Below are 22667 nucleotides of genomic sequence, written 5' to 3'. Positions count from 1 at the left end.
AATGTATGCATGTGTGCATATGCGTGTGCGTGTGCATGTGTATGTGCGTATCAGTAGTGGTGGTTGTGTCACATGTGTGCTTGTGTGTTTATAGATCCTTGGGTCCTCTTGTCAAAGTCTGGAGCTTTTCACACTCTGTTGTTGTTGTCTTGGAGCAAAGTCGCCACTCCTTCTCCATCCTCAACCTCTCCTCTCATCCCCCGAGGATGTCAGCCCCAGCTGGAGAGCCACAGATCAGGTTGAGCTATGAGAAATGCCCCCTGAGGAGCTGTGAGGTGGACCAGGGTTCAGCTGGGGCAAACACTGCTAAATGCCCTGGGATGGCTCAGATCCGACAGGTTGGGTCAGAGTAGGGAGGAAGTGTGTGTGTGTGTGTGTGTGCGTGCGTGCGTGCGTGCGTGCGTGCGTGTGTGTGTGTGTGTGTGTGTGTGTGTAATGTAGGTCACTTATGACAGACCAGATGGAAGAAGATTGATGTGTAAATATGAGGGAAAAGCCTGTTAGCACTGTTATGTTCTTAATATAAATTCCACATGGTTATGATTTCAAAATCTTAATTTAATATACAGGATTATATTCCTGCAAATTTACGAATAAATCTACCGTAATTCCTTAAATAAAAACCGGGGCCTTTATTTACCTGAACTGCAGAAGGTACCAGGCTTTTATTTGAAGCAGGCTTTTGTTAGAGGCAGGCCTTTATTTCTAATTGCATCTGTTTGATAAGTATAATTGTTTTAAATAAACTGTTTAAAATTAAAAGCCATAGCGTTCCAGTGGACAGAGATCATTCATTTTTTAAGAAACATTTGCAAAAATATCACCATATTCAACAACAGCCAGAAGGGCAAAGCAATTTGGGTCAGAATTAAACACCACCATTGTGTCAGTTTGAACCCTGTAAATGTACCGGGTATTTATTTCAAATACAGGTACTACGCTGGTAGATTACAATAAGAGCATACAGTAGTTTTGTAAAACACATTGCTGGTTTGCAGCACACCAGTATCTGATTAACGTTACAGACGGTAGCTATTTGTTTCTAGCTACAGGCTAACTTTTTTCCTCCCACCTCCAGCTAGCCGTGCTCTGCTCTTGTCGGCTAATCTTGCCAGCTCATCCTTCTGTTTCTTCCGGTATCGGATTCTCCTGGGGTCAATGCCGAAATGTCTCGCAGCTTTTTCACCCAAGTTTTCCTCCTTTAAAACGCTTTGTTTAAATTTTAAATCAAATTTTCGTCTGGGTGTCATGCTCCTCAAGTTCGTTTTCAATAAGTTGTTGAAAAGTCCGTTACTAGCACTAAATGAGACCTGTGTTACATTCATTATAGCTACTGCCATCTATTTGCATCTGTACATTACTACAAACTACACTTGGCTGAGTAACACATACAGCCGCACTGACTAAAATACCGGTAGGACAATAATACTTTACATGAGTACCATAATCCAGAAAAACAAAGTGTGGAAAAAAGCATGAATATATTGTTGAATCTGTTAAATTAAATTGGTAGAAATGTACATTACAATGAACTTGAATTTTATTTTTACTTAATATTATATTAGGAGATTATCCACACAAATGTTTCCCTTTATCTGTCCGTGTTGACCACGCCCCCGGCCACTATCAGAGGCCCGGCGTTTAACTGACTACCGTTTTTATTAGAGGAATTACGGTATTTGAGTATAAGAGCTGTCCGAAAAGATAACATAGTGTATAAGTGGAAGTGAAAATGATGCAAAGGGAGAGAAAGGATGGATGTGAGCATCATGTTCCAAAATCTGCGTGTGCAGCAACTAAGCAGGGAATGAATTTGGCCAAAAGGAATAAAAATCTAATAATGAAAAAAATTTGAGTGTGAATATTTTCTTATCATCCCACTACCTTGAGGTAATGTGAGTACAGGGGGAAAATACCATCAGTACAGATTTCAATTCGGCAAATTTACACTTTGATCTATAAACGCCCTGCTCTCTCGAATGAGATGAAACTATTCAATTTCACACATTTTAACTGCTCAGTATTGACTTGCTCATGAAGAAACCTTATTTGTGGGAACAAGCCAACTTGAGCATGCTGTGTAATTGAAAACATGACAGGATTAATTTAAATCACTACATCAGTCGATATTTGTAAACAACATTTTGTCATAGGCTACAATTATCAGTGAATATGTCTGATTCAGCTTCTTAGCTCGTTTCTAAAAAACATCATGCAATCGTATGTAAATCCTACAGCTTGTACAGCTAACACTATATGGTATGTGATTACTTCTCAAAATGTTTGTTGAAGCTGCAGTAGCCAAGTGGCAGAGATGTTCACAAGTAATTTTTGGAAGTCTTTGAGGGGCAAGTTCAAGTCAAGTCTCAAGTCCTTTGCCACGAGTCCAAGTCAAGTCTCAAGTCTCTGGCCATCTGATCTGTCCCTAACACTGTATTGTTAAATCTTATGAATTCAAAGCATGTCTTGTAGCTACCATCCATACAGTACAGTATCAAAATCAGTTGATAATTTTTTTTCTGTAATAAAATGTGGGCACTGCAGCCAAGAGTGGATGTGAACTTGTGATGGGAAAAATATCACGTATGCTTTAATGGAGCTACCTTAATTTTGTTACATCCAGAACTTACATTGGGTCTCCAACTTAGGACATCGTATAGTCTAATCTTCTGCTACTTAACATATCCCTCTAGCCCTCGGACCTGGTGAAATATTAACCTAAGTCTGTCACATCAATTTGCCTGTAACCAGCATTAGCACAACACTTTGTGATGGTTAGCTTGTTACCTGTGATATATGCAAAATTTAACGTCTCTTTCACATTAGCAAGTGAATGACCTATCTGGGTGCGTTTTGATGAAGTTCGACGTTGTTGATCCGGCATCATTTATCTTGGTGCCACACACCTTGCATGTAGCTGTTCGCTTACTACCACTGTTTACGAAGTTATTGAAAGCAAAACTAATGACAAAAGGCACAACTCCTGGAGGACTTTGTATCGCCATCGTCAATGCATTTTTTGATATGTGAGTGCGCGCATGTAGGCATAGCGCATGCGTTACAGGCAGGGGACATACAGCTCATCATATGTTTCCCCAACGTATTTGCGCCAATAAAAGAAAATAGAAATACATGAATAAATTTAGATTTAAAAAGCAATTAAAGCTGCGAGCAGCGATGGACGGGCCCTCGCGCCTCTGAGTCCGTCAGGTTTACCGACGGACGCCGCTCCTTGCGACCGTGCATTTGCGCGGCACTCGGACACCGCAAATCGTCAACGATGAAAAGGGAACTCCCCGCCAAGTTCAACGATACCTCACACAAGACTCTACGTCATACAGTTCATTAGCTGTGAAAGGAGGCGTGGCTAAAGCATAGGGGGCGGGTCAAACCATCACCAACTAAAAAGGAAGTCTCTGCTGAGTTCAATGATACCTCAAACAAGACTCTACCTTAGATGGGTCAGCATGTATGAAAGGGGCGTGGCTTGAACATAGGGGGCGGGCCAAACCAACTCCAATGAAGAAGGAAGTCTCTGCTGAGTTCAATGATACCTCACACAAGGGTTTACATCAAACGGGTCATTAGTTATAAAAAGGGGGTGGGGCTAAAGCTTAGGGGGCGGGCCAAACCATCACCAATGAAGAAGGAACTCTCTGCTGAGTTCAATGACACCTCACACAAGACTCTACCTTAAACGGTTCAAATGTTATCAAAGGGGCGTGGTCTGAGTAAGTGGGCGTTGTCATATAATAGGGGGCGGCTCAGTATCACATGTAGACCACACATTCTGAGTTTCATGTAAATTGGATGATGTTTGTCATATAAGGCGCATTTCCTGGTGCCAGCGGGGGGCGCTATGACCAAAAGTAAATTTTGGCCTGTAGGTGTCCTCAGGCCTGGACCCTTGTCAATCGTGAGAAATTTCGGGCAGATACGACAACGTACACTCAAGTTACAACAACTTCTTTGTTCATCGCGAAACACTCAAAATGTCCGCCACGCCCACACCGTCTGACGAAAAGTTTTTCTTTTAATAACTTTTAATCGTTAAGGTGTTGGGATGGTACAGTCCAAGTTTGAAGTCCGCAGGATGAAATCTCTAGGAGGAGTTCGTTAAAGTATAGCACCTTGACTTTTAGGCCTACTTCCTGTTACCACTAGGGAGCGCTATGACTATAAAAAGGAAACTTCACCAATTAGCATTAAGCTTTGTATCAGTAGAAACCTGGTAGTATTTTAGAATGACCATGCTTCCCTGAGAGGGGAGATCTCTGTATTGTGGGTCTGGAAAAAAGCCTCAGATGACGCAAAATGACGATTTTTGCGTCATCTGAGGTTTTTTTGCCCAGAGGCAAAAGACTACAGTCTGAATTAGGAGCCACTTCCGCATAGCCCAAAGGGGGTTGGACTGTCGGCTTTTTCCGGAGATTGCCGAGGAAAAAACGAGTGTCAGCCATCTTGAAACCTCGCTTAGCTTCTCAGCAGGAGCAGAAACTGTTCATCCCGACGGAAATTTTAGAACAACAATTATGTGCATTCAAACTACCGCACACGTGTACCACCGGGATACATTGGTACAGATCGGAGAATATGCAGGACACTTTATTACAGACGCAATACTCCACACACTACGCGAGCTTCGCCTGCACGGAGACCAGCGGTGGTGCTCGATTCCTGTGGCCGGTAAAGTGACCTCATCAGCGGGGAGCGTTGAACGAGTGTGCCGGTGGAAAGCTAACGCTAGCCAGCCATCTGTTCACCAATCCTGCTTGCAAGTGTCCGCTCATTAAACAAACTGGACTACATCCAACTTCAACGAAACTCCCAACGCGAGTTCAGAGACTGCTGTGCTGTGTTTTTGTTGTTATGGAAATATTGCTGTGGACTATATATCTATGGCTGTGGACAATCCAGCCTGCTGTCACCGGGTAACACTACTAGTGGAGGTGGGCTGTGTTACCCCGGACTGCCTGTTGCAAAAATGGGGTGATTTGTATCCAACTAACTGCTAACTGCTGGTGGAGTTTGTGACTGTAAAATGCCGACAATTCTAGCTACATCCCACGCAAATGCACGGCTGTGTTTATACTCGATGTTTATACCACAACCCACCAAGAGCTAATGCTAGTAGCTATGTGTTAGCCTTCTTTTATTACATGGCTTGGTTGAATTCTAATGTAGAATGCGGTCTGTTATTTCTTGATAACACACCATTGCCATGCATAGCAGAGCGTTGCCATGGACACAGTTCTGTTCACTCTGGAGCTATCAATCAATCCTCTGAAAGAAGTCCGGATAATGTATCAGTTGTGGCAAAAAAAAAGCATGTTTTAAATGTGTAACACCACTTGAGCCACGGTGAAACGTTTTGTCGTGTATATGGTTGAAATGACAATAAAACACACTTGTTGAGTTGATCGTCTCACTGTCTGTCTGTAAAGGGTAGGCGTGGCTTGGGAGTGGCCTCATACAGCAGCAAAGCAAGTGCATTCTGGGATTTGGTGTCTTTCATCCATATGAGCCAAAAACACATTTTCTGGCTTATCTCGGCCAAGAAGGCACCAATTTAAATTTTCTTTTCACATTTCTACTACATTAGTGACCCAATTTAAAGATATATTCAGCTTTCCAGCGGTGAAATTTCCCTTTAAGTAAATATCGGCCTTTATTTGTCCTCAGGGTTGGAGTCTTAGGAATCCTGAAAAGTTTCGAGCCAGTTGGACAATGTACACTCAAGTTACACCCACTTCCTGTTTCAGCGGCGAAACGCACAAAATGGCTCCCAAGTCTGGTGAAAATGTACGTATTTAAAGGGTTTCGGAAATAGGCACACAAAAATTGCTCGCTAGCGCCCCCTAGAAAGTTAAAATAATTGAGCCCCTGCAGTGCGTTTAACGTAGACTCACGAAACTTGGTAGACGTATGTAACATGTCAAGCTGTACAAAAACCTTCATTGGAGCCATACCCTAAACCCAACAGGAAGTCCGCCATTTTGAATTGAAAGTTCGAAATTAGTGCGATTTTGGCCATTTCCACGTCATACTTTAACGAACTCCTCCTAGAGATTTCATCCGATCAACTTCAAACTCGGTCTGTGCCATCTTAAGACATTAAAGATGAAAATTTGTTATAAGAAAAACTTTTCGTCATAGGGCGTGGCGGGGCGGCCATTTTGTGCGTTTCGCCGCCGAAACAGGAAGTGGCTGTAACTCGAGTGTACATTGTCCAACTGGCTCGAAACTTTTCAGGATTCATAAGAGTCCAACCCTGAGGACAATTAAAGGCCGATATTTACTTAAAGTCATAGCGCCCCCTAGTGGCAACAGGAAGTAGGCCTAAAAGTCAAGGTGCTATACTTTAACGAACTCCTCCTAGAGATTTCATCCGATGGACTTCAAACTTGGTCTGTACCATCCCAACACCTTAACGATGAAAAGTTATTAAAAGAAAAACTTTTCGTCAGACGGTGTGGGCGTGGCGGACATTTTGAGTGTTTAGCGATGAACAAAGAAGTTGTTGTAACTTGAGTGTACGTTGTCGTATCTGCCAATTTGTAAATTTCTCATGATTGACAAGGGTCCAGGCCTGAGGACACCTATAGGCCAAAATTGACTTTTGGTCATAGCGCCCCCCGCTGGCACCAGGAAATCTGCCTTATATGACAAACATCATCCAAGTTACATGAAACTTATAATGTGTGATCTACATGTGATACTGAGCCACCCCCTATAATATGACCACGCCCACTTACTCAGGCCACACCCCCTTTCATAACATTTGAACCGTTTCAGGTAGAGTCTTGTGTGAGGTGTCATTGAACTCAGCAGAGAGTTCCTTATTCATTGGTGATGGTTTGTCCTGCCCCCTATGCTTAAGCCACGCCCTCTTTCATAACATTTAAACCGTTAAAGGTATACTCTTGTGTGAGGTATCATTGAACTCAGCAGAGACTTCATTCTTCATTGGTGATGGTTTGACCCCCCCCCTCAAGCTTTAGCCACGCCCCCTTTTATAACTACTGACCGGTTTGATGTAGACCCTTGAGTAAGGTATCATTGAACTCAGCAGAGACTTCCTTCTTCATTGGTGATGGTTTGGCCCTCCCCCTATGTTTATACCACGCCCCCTTTTATAAATGCTGACCCATCTAAGGTAGAGTATTGTGTGAGGTATCATTGAACTCGCAGAGGCGCGAGGGCCCCGTCCATCGCTGCTCGCAGCTTTAATTTGAAGTGTTATTTATTCCAATAACACCAAAAGAACTAAAATGATTTATTGAAAATTTTGAGCATTAAACACTTCACATAAAAAACATAACACATAAACATACTTTCCTGCATTCTGGTGAATTTGTATGCACCTATTTCTACCTTTTTCTGAATCAACATATGCTGCAAATATCTTTATGTGAAGAGAAACATAGATTACAATCCAAACATAAAAACATAATGGAATATATTGAAGTAAGGCTCTCAGGTATTCTGTATTGCTTTCATCTATTTATTCTCCTTTGGATCGACTTTTCTAATTATATCTGAGTCAGCACACATGTAGCCTAGGCATCATTTACTCCTCCCTCCTGTTTTGCGTCTTTTGTTGTTAATGTATTAATAAACCCCTGGACTGTAATATTTCAGATGTGTTTGAGCAATATCCAAAACTTTGTGCACATTCAAAATACAATATATCTGTGTTCTCTGTGATTTGGAGGAGTCGTGATATTTTGAGAAAAATAAAGTTATAATGGGCTATTACAAGAATAAAATCACTATATTTCAGAAAATAATCTATAGGCTACCTGCACCATAGTTTGCTGTGCATTACGTGATAGCTCTGCTGATACGGTAGATCTCAGACCTTCTGACAGACACAGAGCCCCGCTTGGGTCTCTGGTCTCTGAATGAGACAAAGGGTTTAGCTAGGGAAGTAGCTGTACGCTGCTCTACATTGGAGGTGGAAACCCGAAACTACTGCAGAAATACACGGAGCACAAACGCAACACATCTGCCGCAGCCTGTCCACAGCTGAGCTAAACCTGAAGCTGCCTTGCATTTTACAGTGAGAGTGGACACTAAGCGACGCACAGGTCTGCTTCAGAGCTCAGTGTGTTTGAGTCTGACCCATAGACTGGAAACGTCACGTCACAGGAACTTCAAACTAAATCATTAGTATTGCCCTCCTAAACTTTCCCAGCCAGCAATGACATGTGGGGCCAAGATGGGTTAAGTACGGGCTCCATGGTTACTGTGTGGGCATGGGCTTTGTGCTGGGTGAAATCAGCAGGTCCCATGTAGGTTTTGTAGTATGAGTCCCACATAGGAAGCCCATATGAGCTGATTACATGGGCCCCATAAGGGACAGGCATGGGCCAATTGGGCATGGGTTTGAACTGAGAACACATATATGGGTCCTGCATAGCATATTTATGCCCAAGGGGGGGTTTTTTTTTTGTGAAAAAAAAAAAATGGGTTTTAAAAAAATTATTTCCAAAGGGGGGGTTTTTTTAAAAAAAAAAAAAAAAAATTGTTGAAAAAAAAAATAGGGGGGAGGGGGGGTTTTTAAAAAAAAAAAAAAAAATTTTCCTTCAAAAAATTATATTGGGAGGGGAAAAGGTTTATTTAAAAAAAAAAAAAAAAATTTCCTTCCCCCATTTATTTTTAAAAAAAAAAAAGGGGTATAAATTGAAAAAAAAAAAAAATGCGCCCCCCAATGAGCATTTTTGGGCCAAGTGGCCATGGGTTTGAACTGGGAACACATGGGTCCTGCATAGAATTTTTATGGGCCAAGTGGGCATGGTTTTGATCTGGGAACACATAGGTCTTGCATGACATATTTATGTGCCGAGTGGGCATGGGTTTGATCTGGGAACACATATATGGGTCCTGCATGGCATTTGTATGGGCCAAGTAGCCATGGGTTTGAACTGGGAACACATATATGGGTCCTGCATGGCAGAGGCGCAAAGTAACTATGTAGGCCTATTGAGTTATGTAATTACTTACTGTACAATTTTTAGTAACTTGTAGTAACTCTACATGTAGGCTAATCAAGCATGTTGAGATTGAGTAATTGTAACTCAATACATTTCAAGTCACGCTAGTCACCAAAGAACAAACATTGCATACATGTAGATCTTTTGCCAAAACAATCCATCAGTCATTTTTGTTAGTCGTGCAGAAAATGAAAAATGTAACTTCCCAAAAATGTAAAAAACATCAAAATAGGTCAAAGTTTACGCTGTGTTAAATTATGCTGATTAGTGGACACTCAGAAAGGTTGCAGGCCTACCGTAACACTTCAAATAATAGCCCAGTCCCAGACGCCTGTCCCTTGGGGCAGAAATAACTATGCTCGATATTATCGGCCGATATTGTCTTTAAAATTCAATATCGGTAAATATCGGTATCGGTTTTTGAAATGGTTTAAAATGACTAAAGTATGTCCTTGTTTCGCGCTCAAAATGTTAACAGTCCATTCGGAAAGCACTGCTGCTAGCTGTGACTTCGAGGAGAACTTCATATCAGACATTCACAAATTGAGGTAAGTTGAAATATTATGTTGCCAGAAAAATAACACTGCAGATTGTACAGTGGTCTGTATTTTTGGTTTGTGCCGTTTAATCTGATGTAGAATCTAACCAAAAAAACAGCGGGAGAGGTTGGACAATAATTAATATATCACGATAGACTTTTATTCAATAACGGTGATATGAGTTTTAAACACATTTCCGATATTTCGATATACATTACAGCATAGCTGTCAACCAGGGCCGGCGATTGCCATAGGCGACCAAGGCGATTGCCTAGGGCGTCAAATGTGTTGGGGGCACCGTGTGTTAGGTCTACTTCCCATTAATAATAGAATTAGAACGACAAGCAAAATAAAACGTGTTTATTAAACATGATCATAGGGCGCCCCCTCTATGGAGTTATATTCCTATCTTTAATCAAGAGCGCATTCTTTCAATTTGAGAGCATTTCTCACTGATATTACGTTCAGATTTTGTAATAATTTGCCTCAAAACCTTGCTCTCACACTCAAATAGTCACTGCTCGCGCTTGGATTTGCTCTGCTTGTGCTCAAAGTTTGTGCTCGCGCTTGGATTTTCTCTGCTTGTGCTCAAAGTTTGTGCTCGCGCTTGGATTTGCTCTGCTTGCACTCAAACTTTCTGCTTGGACTCAGATATGTTGTTGTTTGGACAGATTTCCTGCTCTCAGCTTTGAACCTTCTCCTCGCACTCAGGCTGATTCTGCTCACTTGCAAAGTTTCTGCTCTCGGATTTCTCCTGCGCGCCGCTTGGATTTTTGTGTGTTATAACCCTATCAAAAGTCAACAACCAATAGAATGCCAGCTGTAGTGTTGACCAATGAAATGATCCCAACCCCGTTGAGGGTGCGTTCACTTTACTTTAGAACGTCTGTTGAGGGCGGCTGCTCTGTAACCTGACTGTAACCAAGTTTATATATCCCCGCGCCCGTTTATAGCTTTATTATAAGTATATGTCAACAATGTGCACAGAATGGTCGCGCACTTTCACCTGCACCGGTCAGGAAACGGGAGAAAGCTTTGAAGTGGGCGCGTTGAAGTTATGTCCACAACTACGAGGGTGAGTAACATAACTTAAGCACCTAGCTAGCTAGCTAGCATATGGCCTAGCTTGATGTCCAGAAACAAATAGAGGTGGTTTAATGTACCTAAACAATGATCAATGATTACCAAATTTCTCTCTCATATTGCTCCTCATAACTACTGAAAACTGTCAAAAATCTAACCCAAAGTCCAATTATTATGGACGTTATGTGACTGATAACTGATTGATATCTGATTGATCATTGTTTAGGTACATTAAGTTACCACGTTAAGCTTTTTCACGTTTAGCGTTAGAATGTCCCGGCTGCTGTTGAGGGAAACTGTAGTCTATAACTTCCTGAGCAACTGATCGTCCATTTTTGCCCCTTTACATAATAAATATGGCTATGAAATGGAACATGAAATACATAAATGAGGCAATACATATATAGGCATTAGTCATTATAGTTCAATAGCCTAAATACATATGTTTTACTTATATTTATTTCCGGGGACTTTTATTTATTCCGTCTATTTATATGCACGTTATATTCAAAGGAAGTTTAGTTATCTCACAGGCTCAGACTAAAAGCAGCAGCAAGCCTGCCTGACATCAGTGCATAGCATATCACTGCAAAGTAAATAAAATATGAATAAATCACGCCGCGGTAGATTCCCAGGTCAGCTAGAGCGGATAACGCAGCTCTGCAGACGGACCAGAGTCAGTCAGCACCGGGAGCGAACCGCGGGGACCAAGCTCACAGGGCTGGTAGCTAGCTGCTAGCTAGCTGCAGCAGCTAATATTAGAATATTAGACCCAGCACCGGAGGTCTGATCCCCATGATTTAAAACGAAAATCAAATAACCATTTGTTTTTAATACCTGTTTATGAAATGAAAATCAAATGAACGAAAAAGTACACGGACCCAGTCTGTTAAGTACAATTTCACCACTAATAAAACAGATCTAGAGATGATATGCTTTATTTGCAACTTAAATGTAATTTTTTAATTAATACAAAGCAAACTGAGCAGAAAGAACAAGTATTTTGTTGGTTTGTTTCTCTTCTTCCAGGTGTGACTTAAGTACCCGTTGAGCTGCATCACAGCTGCACTATGTGCATGGACCTGTGCCAGTCAGCACATCACTCACCTGTGTGCAGAGGACAGGCAGCAGTAGCACAAACCAAGAAGGTTGGCAAGTCTGATAATAATGCAATTGTAAAAATAATAATAATATAATAGTAAAATCATGTTACATACACTTATGTTTCTTGCTTAAATTCACAGGGTGCACAACCAGGCCTGGGAGAGAAAATTACTGATGTCCACAAAACCAAATCAGAGAAGGTAAGGTAAGATAGTAATGATGTTAAAGCAAGCTATGTACACCTAATATAATACGTGTTGATGTCTATGAATCTGTCTTTAATAGGAGCATACTATACAAAGACAACAGTGGAGAGTTCCTGGATCGGTCTGTCCTCAAAGTGCCAGAGATCTACAAGGACTTCACCCTTTTCTGCACCATCAGCGTATAATCAAAGTGATAAAACAACAAAAAACAGAACAAATTATTGTTTTCTCTGTTGACATGAATAGGTGCCTGTAATGTCTGTCCATATATTCAATCAATTCAATAAATGTTGATAAGTATCACTGCTATTTCTTAAATCATTGTAGTTTTTCAGAGCAATAAGATACAGATTATTAAAACCATGTTCACATTTGCAACAAATTAAAACCCTGATCAAGGCAAATTGTTTTTTCATGTTCCATAACATTTATTAAAAAAAAACAGTACAATTAAATTTACCAGAGCTGACACTTGGTAAATAGCTTTAATTTACCTTGTCAAAACAATGAGTAATTCATAACAAATTGCACAATATTTGACACAAAACCTTAAAAGTGTATGGTTCATACTACGGTGAAGCAGTACAATGTGCCTATAGGATTTACTGTAGCAGGAACATTGATATTGGCAAACAGATGACCCAGGTTCAGGTGAGTTTGTGAGCAGGGTTATGAATAAAGATAAGATAGGCCTAGTGTTCACAAGAGGGATGATTCAGGTATGGCAACACAAATTAAGAATAATTCAATTAAATAGGTATGTACAACTAGTAGAAGATAAATTAACTATACAAGAGCAATTAAGGTAAAGTTTTGAGGTGGCAAGCTAAAGTATAGTCAATAGCATGGAGTCAAGTCAACAGTGTACACCAGAATAATATATACTGTGATTAAGTAATGATACTTACTGTTGTCTGTACTAATATAACACAAAAAAATAATACAGTGTTTGATGCAGTATGGAGAACAACCAAGTCCCATATGAACCCAAGAGACTTTAAGTGCAGCTGTTGATGATGTTCACTACAAACAAAACTTGCAGATGGTTGTAGTCTGTAGCCAGTCATACAGTAGGTAGATCTGGAGCAGATGGTTGTAGTCTGTAACCAGCCATACAGTAGGTAGATCTGGAGCAGATGGTTGTAGTCTGTAGCCAGCCATACAGTAGGTAGATCTGGAGCAGATGGTTGTAGTCTGTAACCAGTCATACAGTAGGTAGATCTGGAGCAGATGGTTGTAGTCTGTAGCCAGACATACAGCAGGTAGATCTGGAGTAGCAGGGTGAATTCTAGCTATCATGGGTTGGTGATATGACACACAGATCAACAGGGGTCAAACCCCTCAGCCCCACCTGGATGAAAAGAAAGTAAAACAAAATACTTGTTTTTTCAGTTCAGTTTGCTTTGTATCAATTAAACAAATAACTGCTATTTAAGGAGCAAATAAGAAACCATATAATTTCTAGATCTGTTTTTATTATAGTGATAAAATTGAACTTAACATTACGTTTTATACAGATTGCTATGAATCTATTTTCAAACTAATGTTATATGAAGGAATGAAGACTAAATTCTGATGAACAACAAACAACAGTGATGCAAAAACTGACACAAACAATCCAGTTTCTTGTGTTCTTTCAGTTATATTACAGTTTATGTTTTACTACTGGCTCTAACATGAAATTAGCCAAATCCCAGGAACATGGTTAACCAAACGAGGAAAAAATACAAAGTAGGGTCATCACATATACACACACTGTCCGTCATATGTCGTTCAATCTAGCTAGCTATACAATAAAGAACATATATTTGTTTCTGGACATCAAGCTAGGCTATATGCTAGCGCCATATGCTAGCTAGCTAGCTAGGTGCTTAAGTTATGTTACTCACCCTCGTAGTTGTGGACATAACTTCATACGTCCCACTTCAAAGCTTTCTCTTTCTCCGTTTCCTGACGGGTGCAGGTGTGAAAGTGTGTCGACCATTCTGTGCACATTGTTGACATATACTTATAATAAAGCTATAAACGGCGCGGGGATATATAAACTTGGTTACAGTCAGGTTACAGAGCAGCCTCCCTCAACAGACGTTCTAAAGTAAAGTGAACGCACCCTCAACGGGGTTGGGATCATTTCATTGGTCAACACTACAGCTGGCATTCTATTGGTTGTTGACTTTTGATAGGGTTATAACACACAAAAAATCCAAGCGCGCAGGAGAAATCCGAGAGCAGAAACTTTGCAAGTGAGCAGAATCAGCCTGAGTGCGAGGAGAAGGTTCAAAGCTGAGAGCAGGAAATCTGTCCAAACAACAACATATCTGAGTCCAAGCAGAAAGTTTGAGTACAAGCAGAGAAAATCCAAGCGCGAGCACAAACTTTGAGCACAAGCAGAGAAAATCCAAGCGCGGGCACAAACTTTGAGCACAAGCAGAGCAAATCCAAGCGCGAGCAGTGACTATTTGAGTGTGAGAGCAAGGTTTTGAGGGAAATTATTACAAAATCTGAACGTAATATCAGTGAGAAATGCTCTCAAATTGAAAGAATGCGCTCTTGATTAAAGATAGGAATATAACTCCATACCCCCTCAGCCACACGTTTACTTGTCAACCTTTCATTACGCGACGTTTCCAGTCTCTGGGTCACACTGCATGAAAAGTGGGATTTTCGTCAGTATGCGGCACTGTAGATTGTCGTGGAACTTCAGGTTTACGGCTGTACACGGCAATTTACAGGCAATACCGAAAACTGCCGTGAATTGTCGGAAATTGACGTGGGCCTTGCTTGGCAGTTGTCCCCCCATGACCCCCCCTTCCTCTAATTCTAGGGGAGGCTTTCACATGTAAATGAAAATGCTGTGAGCTATACAAATGCAAATCATGGTAGCAGCAGGGGGAGTTTTACCCCAGGTGACATTTTTCTAAAAGGTATTAACTTAATTTTAAGAAAATCTCTTAAAATTGATCAGACTCAGTATAGCCTAATTGTAGACTCTTCAATTTTAGCTTGAATTGATTTATTTAATGAAAGTATGCTAGATTAATTACTTTGTATGTCATTAGCAATGACCAATGTTATGTAAAAGAGATACACAAAATAATTTATTTCAACAATTAGTTTTACAGGCTTTGCCACAAAGGTAAAATGTACAACCACTGTGCATAGTGACATGACTACAGTCTTTGGTCTTGCTCATCCAACATTGTCTGGTGGAATGGAGACAGAGGCTCCACTGTACAGTTTTCTAAGAGAAGTCTTTCTGCTGACACCAAAACACTGAGCTTCACATATTCGCATATCAGCTTTGTCACTGCATGACAAGGTCCCAGCCATTTGTCTTCTTAAAATACTGGCAAATTCAGCACCATATTCACATGTCCATGGCATATGAAGCGGTTGGCTCTGCTGAAATTGCCTCATAATCTAGACTTCAATTGTCCTATTGTTATTAAGATTTCCCAGTAATCTATTTAAACTCACTGTAATTCACCTCCACACCAGTGTGTGCGCTGTTCGCGCCCTGCTGGTTAATCAGCTTCTCTTTGTTTCTCTATCACTCTGCCCCCCCCCCTCACTGCTTCCATTTGAAAAAGAAAAGCGGCGGGAGATGAGTCCGAGACATCCGAGAGTTAGGAGTTAGAGCAAAAGCTTCCGAAATATGGGAGTATTAAATATTTCAGGCCAACTGGTAAAATAGTTGTCTGTACACTCTGTCAAACTTCAATTGGAAACCCAAAGGAGTTGTTCAAGACGTTTGGAGCAGGTTTTTTCTCTCCTCCATGTCTCCTCCGGGGCTCCAAAGATGCGCTCACAGAAAAGAAGACAACGTAAGTATATGATTATTAATGAAACGGCGAGCCTAGTCTGTACTGTTTATTAACTCTTGATCGATAGTGACCGTCTTTTTGGATGTTAAACAGGCTACTTAGACTTGGCAGTAATGTTTTAAACCCCACCAAGTTTAAACGCGAGCAGTACAGAACTGTGGCTGCTTTCAGCGCCATTCATTACAGAGCTGAGCGGGTGAGTTGTTTTATAAAAGTGTATTTTTATTATCTTGTAATTTACAGAAAGCAGTCGCCGTCTTCACAACTCTGAGACAAACTGTAGCAGGCGCTACGAACCGGAGCAAGGGTAAGATTTAAAGAATATGCTTTCATTGAATTAACTTCATTAATTCTTCTGTATAAGGACATAGATACGTAAATAGATACCGATCTTAACCATACTTTTTTTTTTTTACAGACTAACCTCGCCTCATAATGAGGCCGTGACCTAGCTATATTTGCTCGGAGCTGTCTGCAAGTCCAGATTTACATGACGCTGATAATGACGCCACTGTTTGTAAGTAATTTTTACTTTTTCATCTTTCCTTGTTTACTTTTACTGTGACTTATGTTTGTTTTTTTATTCATACCACTCTCATATAATTGTTTTCCAGCTGCCTGTAAGACATGACGAGACAGTACAGGAGCTTCAGCTAGAAACAACCAGATGTGGCATCGCGGGCAGAAACTGTAGAGAGTTCAGCTCGGAGTCGGTCGAGAAGAAAAGAGGGTAAGATTAGATCCATTTTTGGTCAATGGTAATATTTTTCAGGTGTCTTCATAGATGTGTTGTGTCCGTAAGCAGTATATCGCGCAGTACTGATTGTCTTTATTTATTGATTTTACAGCTGCTGGAAGCGAGACAGAGTGTGCTGGCTGCGGGTGAGGTGGGCATTTGGAAGTGCGCGCACCATAGACCTACAAGACAACGCCAACAGACGCGTCTGCAAAATGGACCGAATTAAGACCGAATGCTGCCGGTTACCTCCAGCTCCGAGGCGGCCGCGGGTTAGATGTGGACGGTGCTGCTCCTCGTGAGCGAGGGATATTTGTTGTGTGTGCTGTGTGTCTCCGATGCTTTGTACATAGTTTTTTCTGATTGCGTTTGTGTTCTCAATAAAGCTCTATCTTTGAATAAACAGCACGTTCCTGGCAAATCATTTTAATTAGGATAACCATGAAATGAATATACAACATAGCATGAAATAAATACATATAATACATAAATATAAAATATATATACATAATTTTATTATTATAATAATGGCCCAGGTTGACCAATGGCCTAACCCGTGACAGACATGTCAACCAATCAAGAGAGATTTTTCTTGTTTAAAAGTAGTGGTTTCATCCAATAGCGAGTGAGGAAATTCCAGCCAGGCCAGACGCTCTCTGGACACAAGAGGTGTCGCTGCTATTCATATTCTAATTAGATCCTTTAACACCTCCGCGGGGGCTCTCCACATACGTCATGGTTCGTTTCCGACAATATGTGGCACAGACGAACGTGACGTTCACAGCCTGTAAATTGTCGATAACTGCCGAAAATTAGGGGGATTTCCGGGCGTTTACGGGGACGGATATCCCACTTTTCATGCAGTGTCTGACTCAAACACACGGAGCTCTGAAGCAGACCTGTGCGTCGCTTAGTGTTCACTTTCTCTGGATAAATAGAGACGAGCAGCGGCACAGACACCAGGGGCATCGGACCGGGGGTAAAACCAATACTGATTACCAGGACCCAAGGGGAGAGAGGGCCCTTGAAAAGTCTGGAATATATTTTATTTTACCTGAATATAATAATATATATTTCCTAATAACATTTCATAATGCATATCAGATGAAATGTAAAGTTAGTGTATTGGCTGAATAACTTGGTTGATTGACTGACTGACTACATTTTGTATACAAAAAGGTCTCACCACCCCCCCCCCTTGCTAATGTGCCAAATGGTTTAATCCACCTGCATGCATTAACCCTTGTGTTGTCCTTCGGGTCCCAGTGACCCGAAGGACAACACAAGGATTATGTACTTCCGTTTACTTTGTTGAGAATTGCTCTCAAAACAAGGGTTAATACAGCATCTTAGTTCTTTTTTGTACAGCATTTTGGTCAGCTTAAACTGTGTTTAAATGTGTTCTAGAAATAAACTTAACTTACTTACTTTACAAGAAACAGGGTTTAGAGAGCAATTCTCAACAAAGTAAAGGGAAGTACATAATCCTTGTGTGGTCCTTCGGGTCACTGGGACCCGAAGGACCACACAAGGGTTAAGTTAGCTAGATCAGTTGAGAGCGTCTGGTGGAGCACAAACTTCTGCTGTAGAAATGTCTTTCTCAAAGAAAGCCAAATCAGGCTACCAAAAAGAAAGGAAAGACAGGAGGAGGAGAGAAAACAGAATGAGGGGAAACAATTGGTAACTGACTTCTTTTCAAAGAAAGGGGAGCACAAACTAGAAAACCAAATCCATGGTGCTAAACTGCTTGAATATCTCCGTGACTGTTAGCGCTAAAAACGGACTGAGACAACCCATTGAAAGATGCTCCTTTGTTTTTAGGTGCACTGAAGAGTAATGCAATGACTCAAAATGTGAACCGCAAAGAAGTGGAAATGGCTGGAAGTGGTTTACTGGCGCACGTGACCGTGGAGGGGAGAGGGCTGCAAGAGCCCAAAGAGAAAAAGGAGCGTCCACCACACAGACCCCATGAGTGTATTTTGTATTAATGTATTTTTTGGAGAGGTGTTTTTTTTTTCAGAGATTCTTTTTAAAAACATATTTTTGATTTGTTTACCGGTATGTTGTGACATTTTAATTGTTTTTTTAAAGATTATGTTTGTGGTTCGATGTAACAATTTTGTATTAATGTATTTTTTGGAGAGATGTTTTTTTTAGAGATTTTTTAAAAATATATTTTTGATTTGTTTACCGGTATGTTGTGACATTTAAATTGTTTTTTAAAGATCATTTTTGTTGTTCAATTTAACAATATATTTCTTGCAGTTCAAAGCGTCAAGTGTCTTGTATTTATCTTGGACTTATATTCATTCTTCATTTTTCTTAGATTGTTTCCTTAAACCATTTGGCATGGTTGGGCTTAGATAGGCCTTGCATGAATTGCCCAGTTAGGACCCACATAAGATCCTTACAGAGCCCACTTTAAGCCCATAGGGGCATTCATGGTTGAATCCTGGTGCAAGCCCACTTTAAACCCCTTTAGGCAGGTGGGGCCCAAATTGGTCTGATATGAATTACCCAGTTAAGACCCACATAAGACCCTTACAGGTCCCACTTAAAACCCATCTGGGCATCCACGGCTGGCCGCCGTGTGGATCCTGGGTGCAAGCCCATTTTAAACACCCTTTAAGCAGGTGGGGCCCAAATGGGTCTGTCATGAATTGCCCGGTTAAGATCCCACATAACACCCTTATAGGTCCCTTTTAAAGCCCATCTGGGCATCCACGGCTGGATCCTGGGTGCAAACCCACTTTAAACCCCTTTGGGCAGGTGGGGCCCCAATGGGTCTGGCATGAATTGCCCAGTTAGGACCCACATAAGACTCTTACAGAGCCCATTTAAAGCCCATCTGGGTAGCCATGGTTGGATCCCGGGTGCAAGCCCACTTTAGACCCATTTGGGCAGGTGGGGCCCAAATGGGTCTGACATGAAGTGCCCAATTAAGACCCATGCAGTACCCTTACAGGTCCCACTTTTAGTATGTCTGGGCTTCCACGGCTTGACCCAATGTGGATCCCGGGTGCAAGCCCATAATGGGGCCCACATTTGCCGCCCATGAAGCCCTCATCTGGGCCCCACATGTCATTGCTGGCTGGGTTTGTGTTAATGGCATCAATGTATTAGACCGATTTGGCTATGATTCCTCTGAAAACTTCACCTTTCACAGCTTTCCTGACGTAGAGACGGTTGCTAGGTTATAGCAACAGATACAGCATGGTCGGACCCCGCACGGAGCTGCCCATTCTATTCGCCTTGGAAGAATAAACTGGACAAAGTTACATTCGGAGCTACACTTAAAACATTCGGGGCTGAAGCCACCGCAAAATCGGCTCACGTCGCTCCTGGTGTAAACTGGGACATTTTAGCGCCCCGACAGGCTTTTGTCAGGACTTGGGACATACAATTCAAAATTGGGACTGTCCCGGTCAAACCGGGACGTCTGGTCACCCTAGTCTGAAGTCTTTTGGGTCGAGTCGCAAGTCAAGTCTGAAGTCACTGTGTGTGCAACTTAAGTGCGACTCGAGTCCCTATCTCTGCCACGCGGCCCTACAACTCAAAACTCTTAGTAATTTATTAAAACAATGGGTCCTACTGGCTTCAGTTTTGTCAACTGAAATGTAGAGCTTGTTATTCCTGGCATTAGGACATAGTGACTTTAATATAACTTGTTATTTGGAGCAATAAACCACAATACTTTGTAGCTCACAAACTGACATAATCACTGACATAATAGTATTTAGTGTTTCAATATTCAGTTCTTGTTTTTGTAGTTATTATACTAGTGCTTCGTAAATGCACGGAACTAATTGTGTAATCTAGTACAGTTGCTATTATTGTTGGATTTTATTCCTACTGTGGTGGCATACAATGTATGCACTCACAGTACTGTCTGGTGATCTGGATAAAAACATTCAGCAAATAGCATATTATTGCTGTTATTTTGTTTTATATTGGTTGAGATCATCTACTCTTCTTTATTTAGGCTGTAGCAGTTTTACAGCTGCTGAGCCACTGTTGCAGCTGTAGCTCAGGTAGTAAATTGCATTGCTTTAAATTTGAGTGAAGCTGCACTAAATGGAGTCAAAGATACATAGCAGCCACCTGTGTGTGTCTGCCACATTCAGATGTGCGGTGCTGTGGAGGTTATTTGTAAGGTGTTGTCATGTGGTGACAAATAAAGCTGTCCTACTCTGATGATTTTAACTTTTATAAACATTTATGGTTTTATTCCTTTGAAATGTGCAAATGTCCAATCTGTATCAATACAAGTTCAAACTGCAGAAATAAAACGATTATAACAAATAAAGCTGCCAACAAACATCCATAAAATGAAGGTTTTTATCAGGAACCTCAAAGGAAGATTTTCACAGAGGTTTCTGTAGTCAGTAGGAACTACTGCAGCGTCTTTGTCAGTGTCTTGCCTCTATATAATCACTTGCTTACTTTTCATTTGCTGCACAGCACTACGCAGAAAGGCAGACAAAGACTGACTGATTAAAACGTGCAGCAGGATTTCCACCCTCCTTGTGAATGTGACTGCATGTTGGTGGAGAGCAGGTGAGGCAGAGCAAAACACAAAGCTCTTGACAATAATTTTTTTTCTTTTTTTGCTATAATTGTGAATGCAATTATTTCAAAACAAGGTGAATCGCTTAGCACATATTATCTTCTGCAACAACAATATGCCACATAATTTTTGACATCTCTATTTTACGTGTCTGATTTACTTTGTTCTTTCTTTTGTCATTCAAAATCACGGCTTCTCCGTTTAACAGACATTTTGACCTAGCAAACATTAAAATACAACAGGGACTATTGATTTCCACCTTACCTCAAGGCAGTCATTTAGCATAAACACTCTCAAATATATAACTGCAAAATCAGTAGTACACAGAAGGGCTTTTCAACTGTTTTCTCAACCTTTGGACATGTGAGTGGTAAATATGTATTTGTGAGTTTTTGTCATTGCAACAGAATGATTCTGAAAACGATTCCTCCTATTTTTACAGCACATAAAAACTATTCAAAAATACAGCAACAATGCAAAATCAGTGCAACAGAACACAACAACACAAACCTTGTGTAAATGACAAAATTCAAAAACACCGGTAAAGATGATCAATTGAAGTCGGAGATGAGAATAAAATGAAATCATGTTACTTTTATTTTAAGTATGTGCCTACACAGACTCAAAAATCAAGCACAAACACCAATCATTTGCCTTTAAATAATTTTTCATCAAATACCGCAGTGCGCATTGGCATAGGGCACTGTCAACTGAAAGAGCAACGGACACAACCAATGTATTATGTGGAGGCATCTAACTATCTACCTATAAATCGATGACTTTCTGTGCGTATGTGCGTGTGGGTCTTTCAAATGACCCCATACGCAAAAGGCGTCACATGCAGCACGCTGTTGTAAAAGCCTCTGTACAGTCAAGTCAAATAGTTTTGAGTCTAAAGTTTTGCGAGTCAAAAGTGGCTTGGATAACAGTTTCTATTGTTTGAACCTTTATTTTCCAACCTCACTCAAACACCTTCTGTTCAACAGTATTGTCAAGCTACATTTAAGCACTTGTCTATGTGTGTCTAAGTTACGTTTTGACTTCGGTGCATGCCGGTTAAATGTTACTAACTGTGGCTAACTTGGCTACCATTAGCTGGGTGTCTTGCTCCAAAGCTAATAAGCTAGTTAACATGCTAATAATGCTAACGTAAAATAAAAAAATATATCACTCACCAAAATAACTGGAGCGCTGACTTCTTGGAGGGTCTGTTAGCACAAATAAACATGTAGCAAGCCACATTATGTGACGGATAACTTCATAAAAAAATTCTCCGAAAAGCACAAACACGGCCGGGAGGTCAAGTGCATAGACAGTATATATAATGGACCAACAGATCCCGTTGCTCTGGACGGAGACCAGTGAAGGATATTAGAAGCACTTTTCCGGTGAGCGCTGAGCGTTACTTCGCAGCCTCCAACTGAGCTTGAAGATGTAGATGTGAGGTGAGCAACCTGTCTGAAAGTTGTAAGTCTTCTGGTAGCTGTGCCAAGAGAAATCTCAATCATTCTCAATCGTGCAGAAACGGAGAGAGTAGGTATATGTAAGGAGATAACGAAGGCACAGACAAATTATTGCTATCTAAAATGCTAATTAACATTAGTAATTAAAC

The 22667-nt window shown here is 40.9% G+C and overlaps 2 long non-coding RNA genes across 2 annotated transcripts in view; one reads left to right on the top strand and one right to left on the bottom strand.

Moving 5' to 3' along the window:
• Positions 1 to 22427, bottom strand: part of LOC120559279 — a 33386-nt gene extending 10959 nt beyond the window's left edge. Inside the window, exon 1 of the long non-coding RNA XR_005639237.1 lies at positions 22231 to 22427. This is a non-coding gene — a long non-coding RNA (uncharacterized LOC120559279). The remainder of the gene's footprint in view (positions 1 to 22230) is intronic.
• Positions 15545 to 16199, top strand: LOC120559278. The gene is made up of 3 exons (XR_005639236.1): positions 15545 to 15752; positions 15996 to 16059; positions 16171 to 16199. It is a non-coding gene; the product is annotated as an uncharacterized LOC120559278 (long non-coding RNA).
• Positions 22428 to 22667: the final 240 nt, after the last annotated feature.

This window comes from Perca fluviatilis, chromosome 5 (genome assembly GCF_010015445.1).
Source record: "Perca fluviatilis chromosome 5, GENO_Pfluv_1.0, whole genome shotgun sequence".
Taxonomy (NCBI): Eukaryota; Metazoa; Chordata; class Actinopteri; order Perciformes; family Percidae; genus Perca; species Perca fluviatilis.
This window is presented reverse-complemented; position numbering and strand designations above follow the sequence as displayed.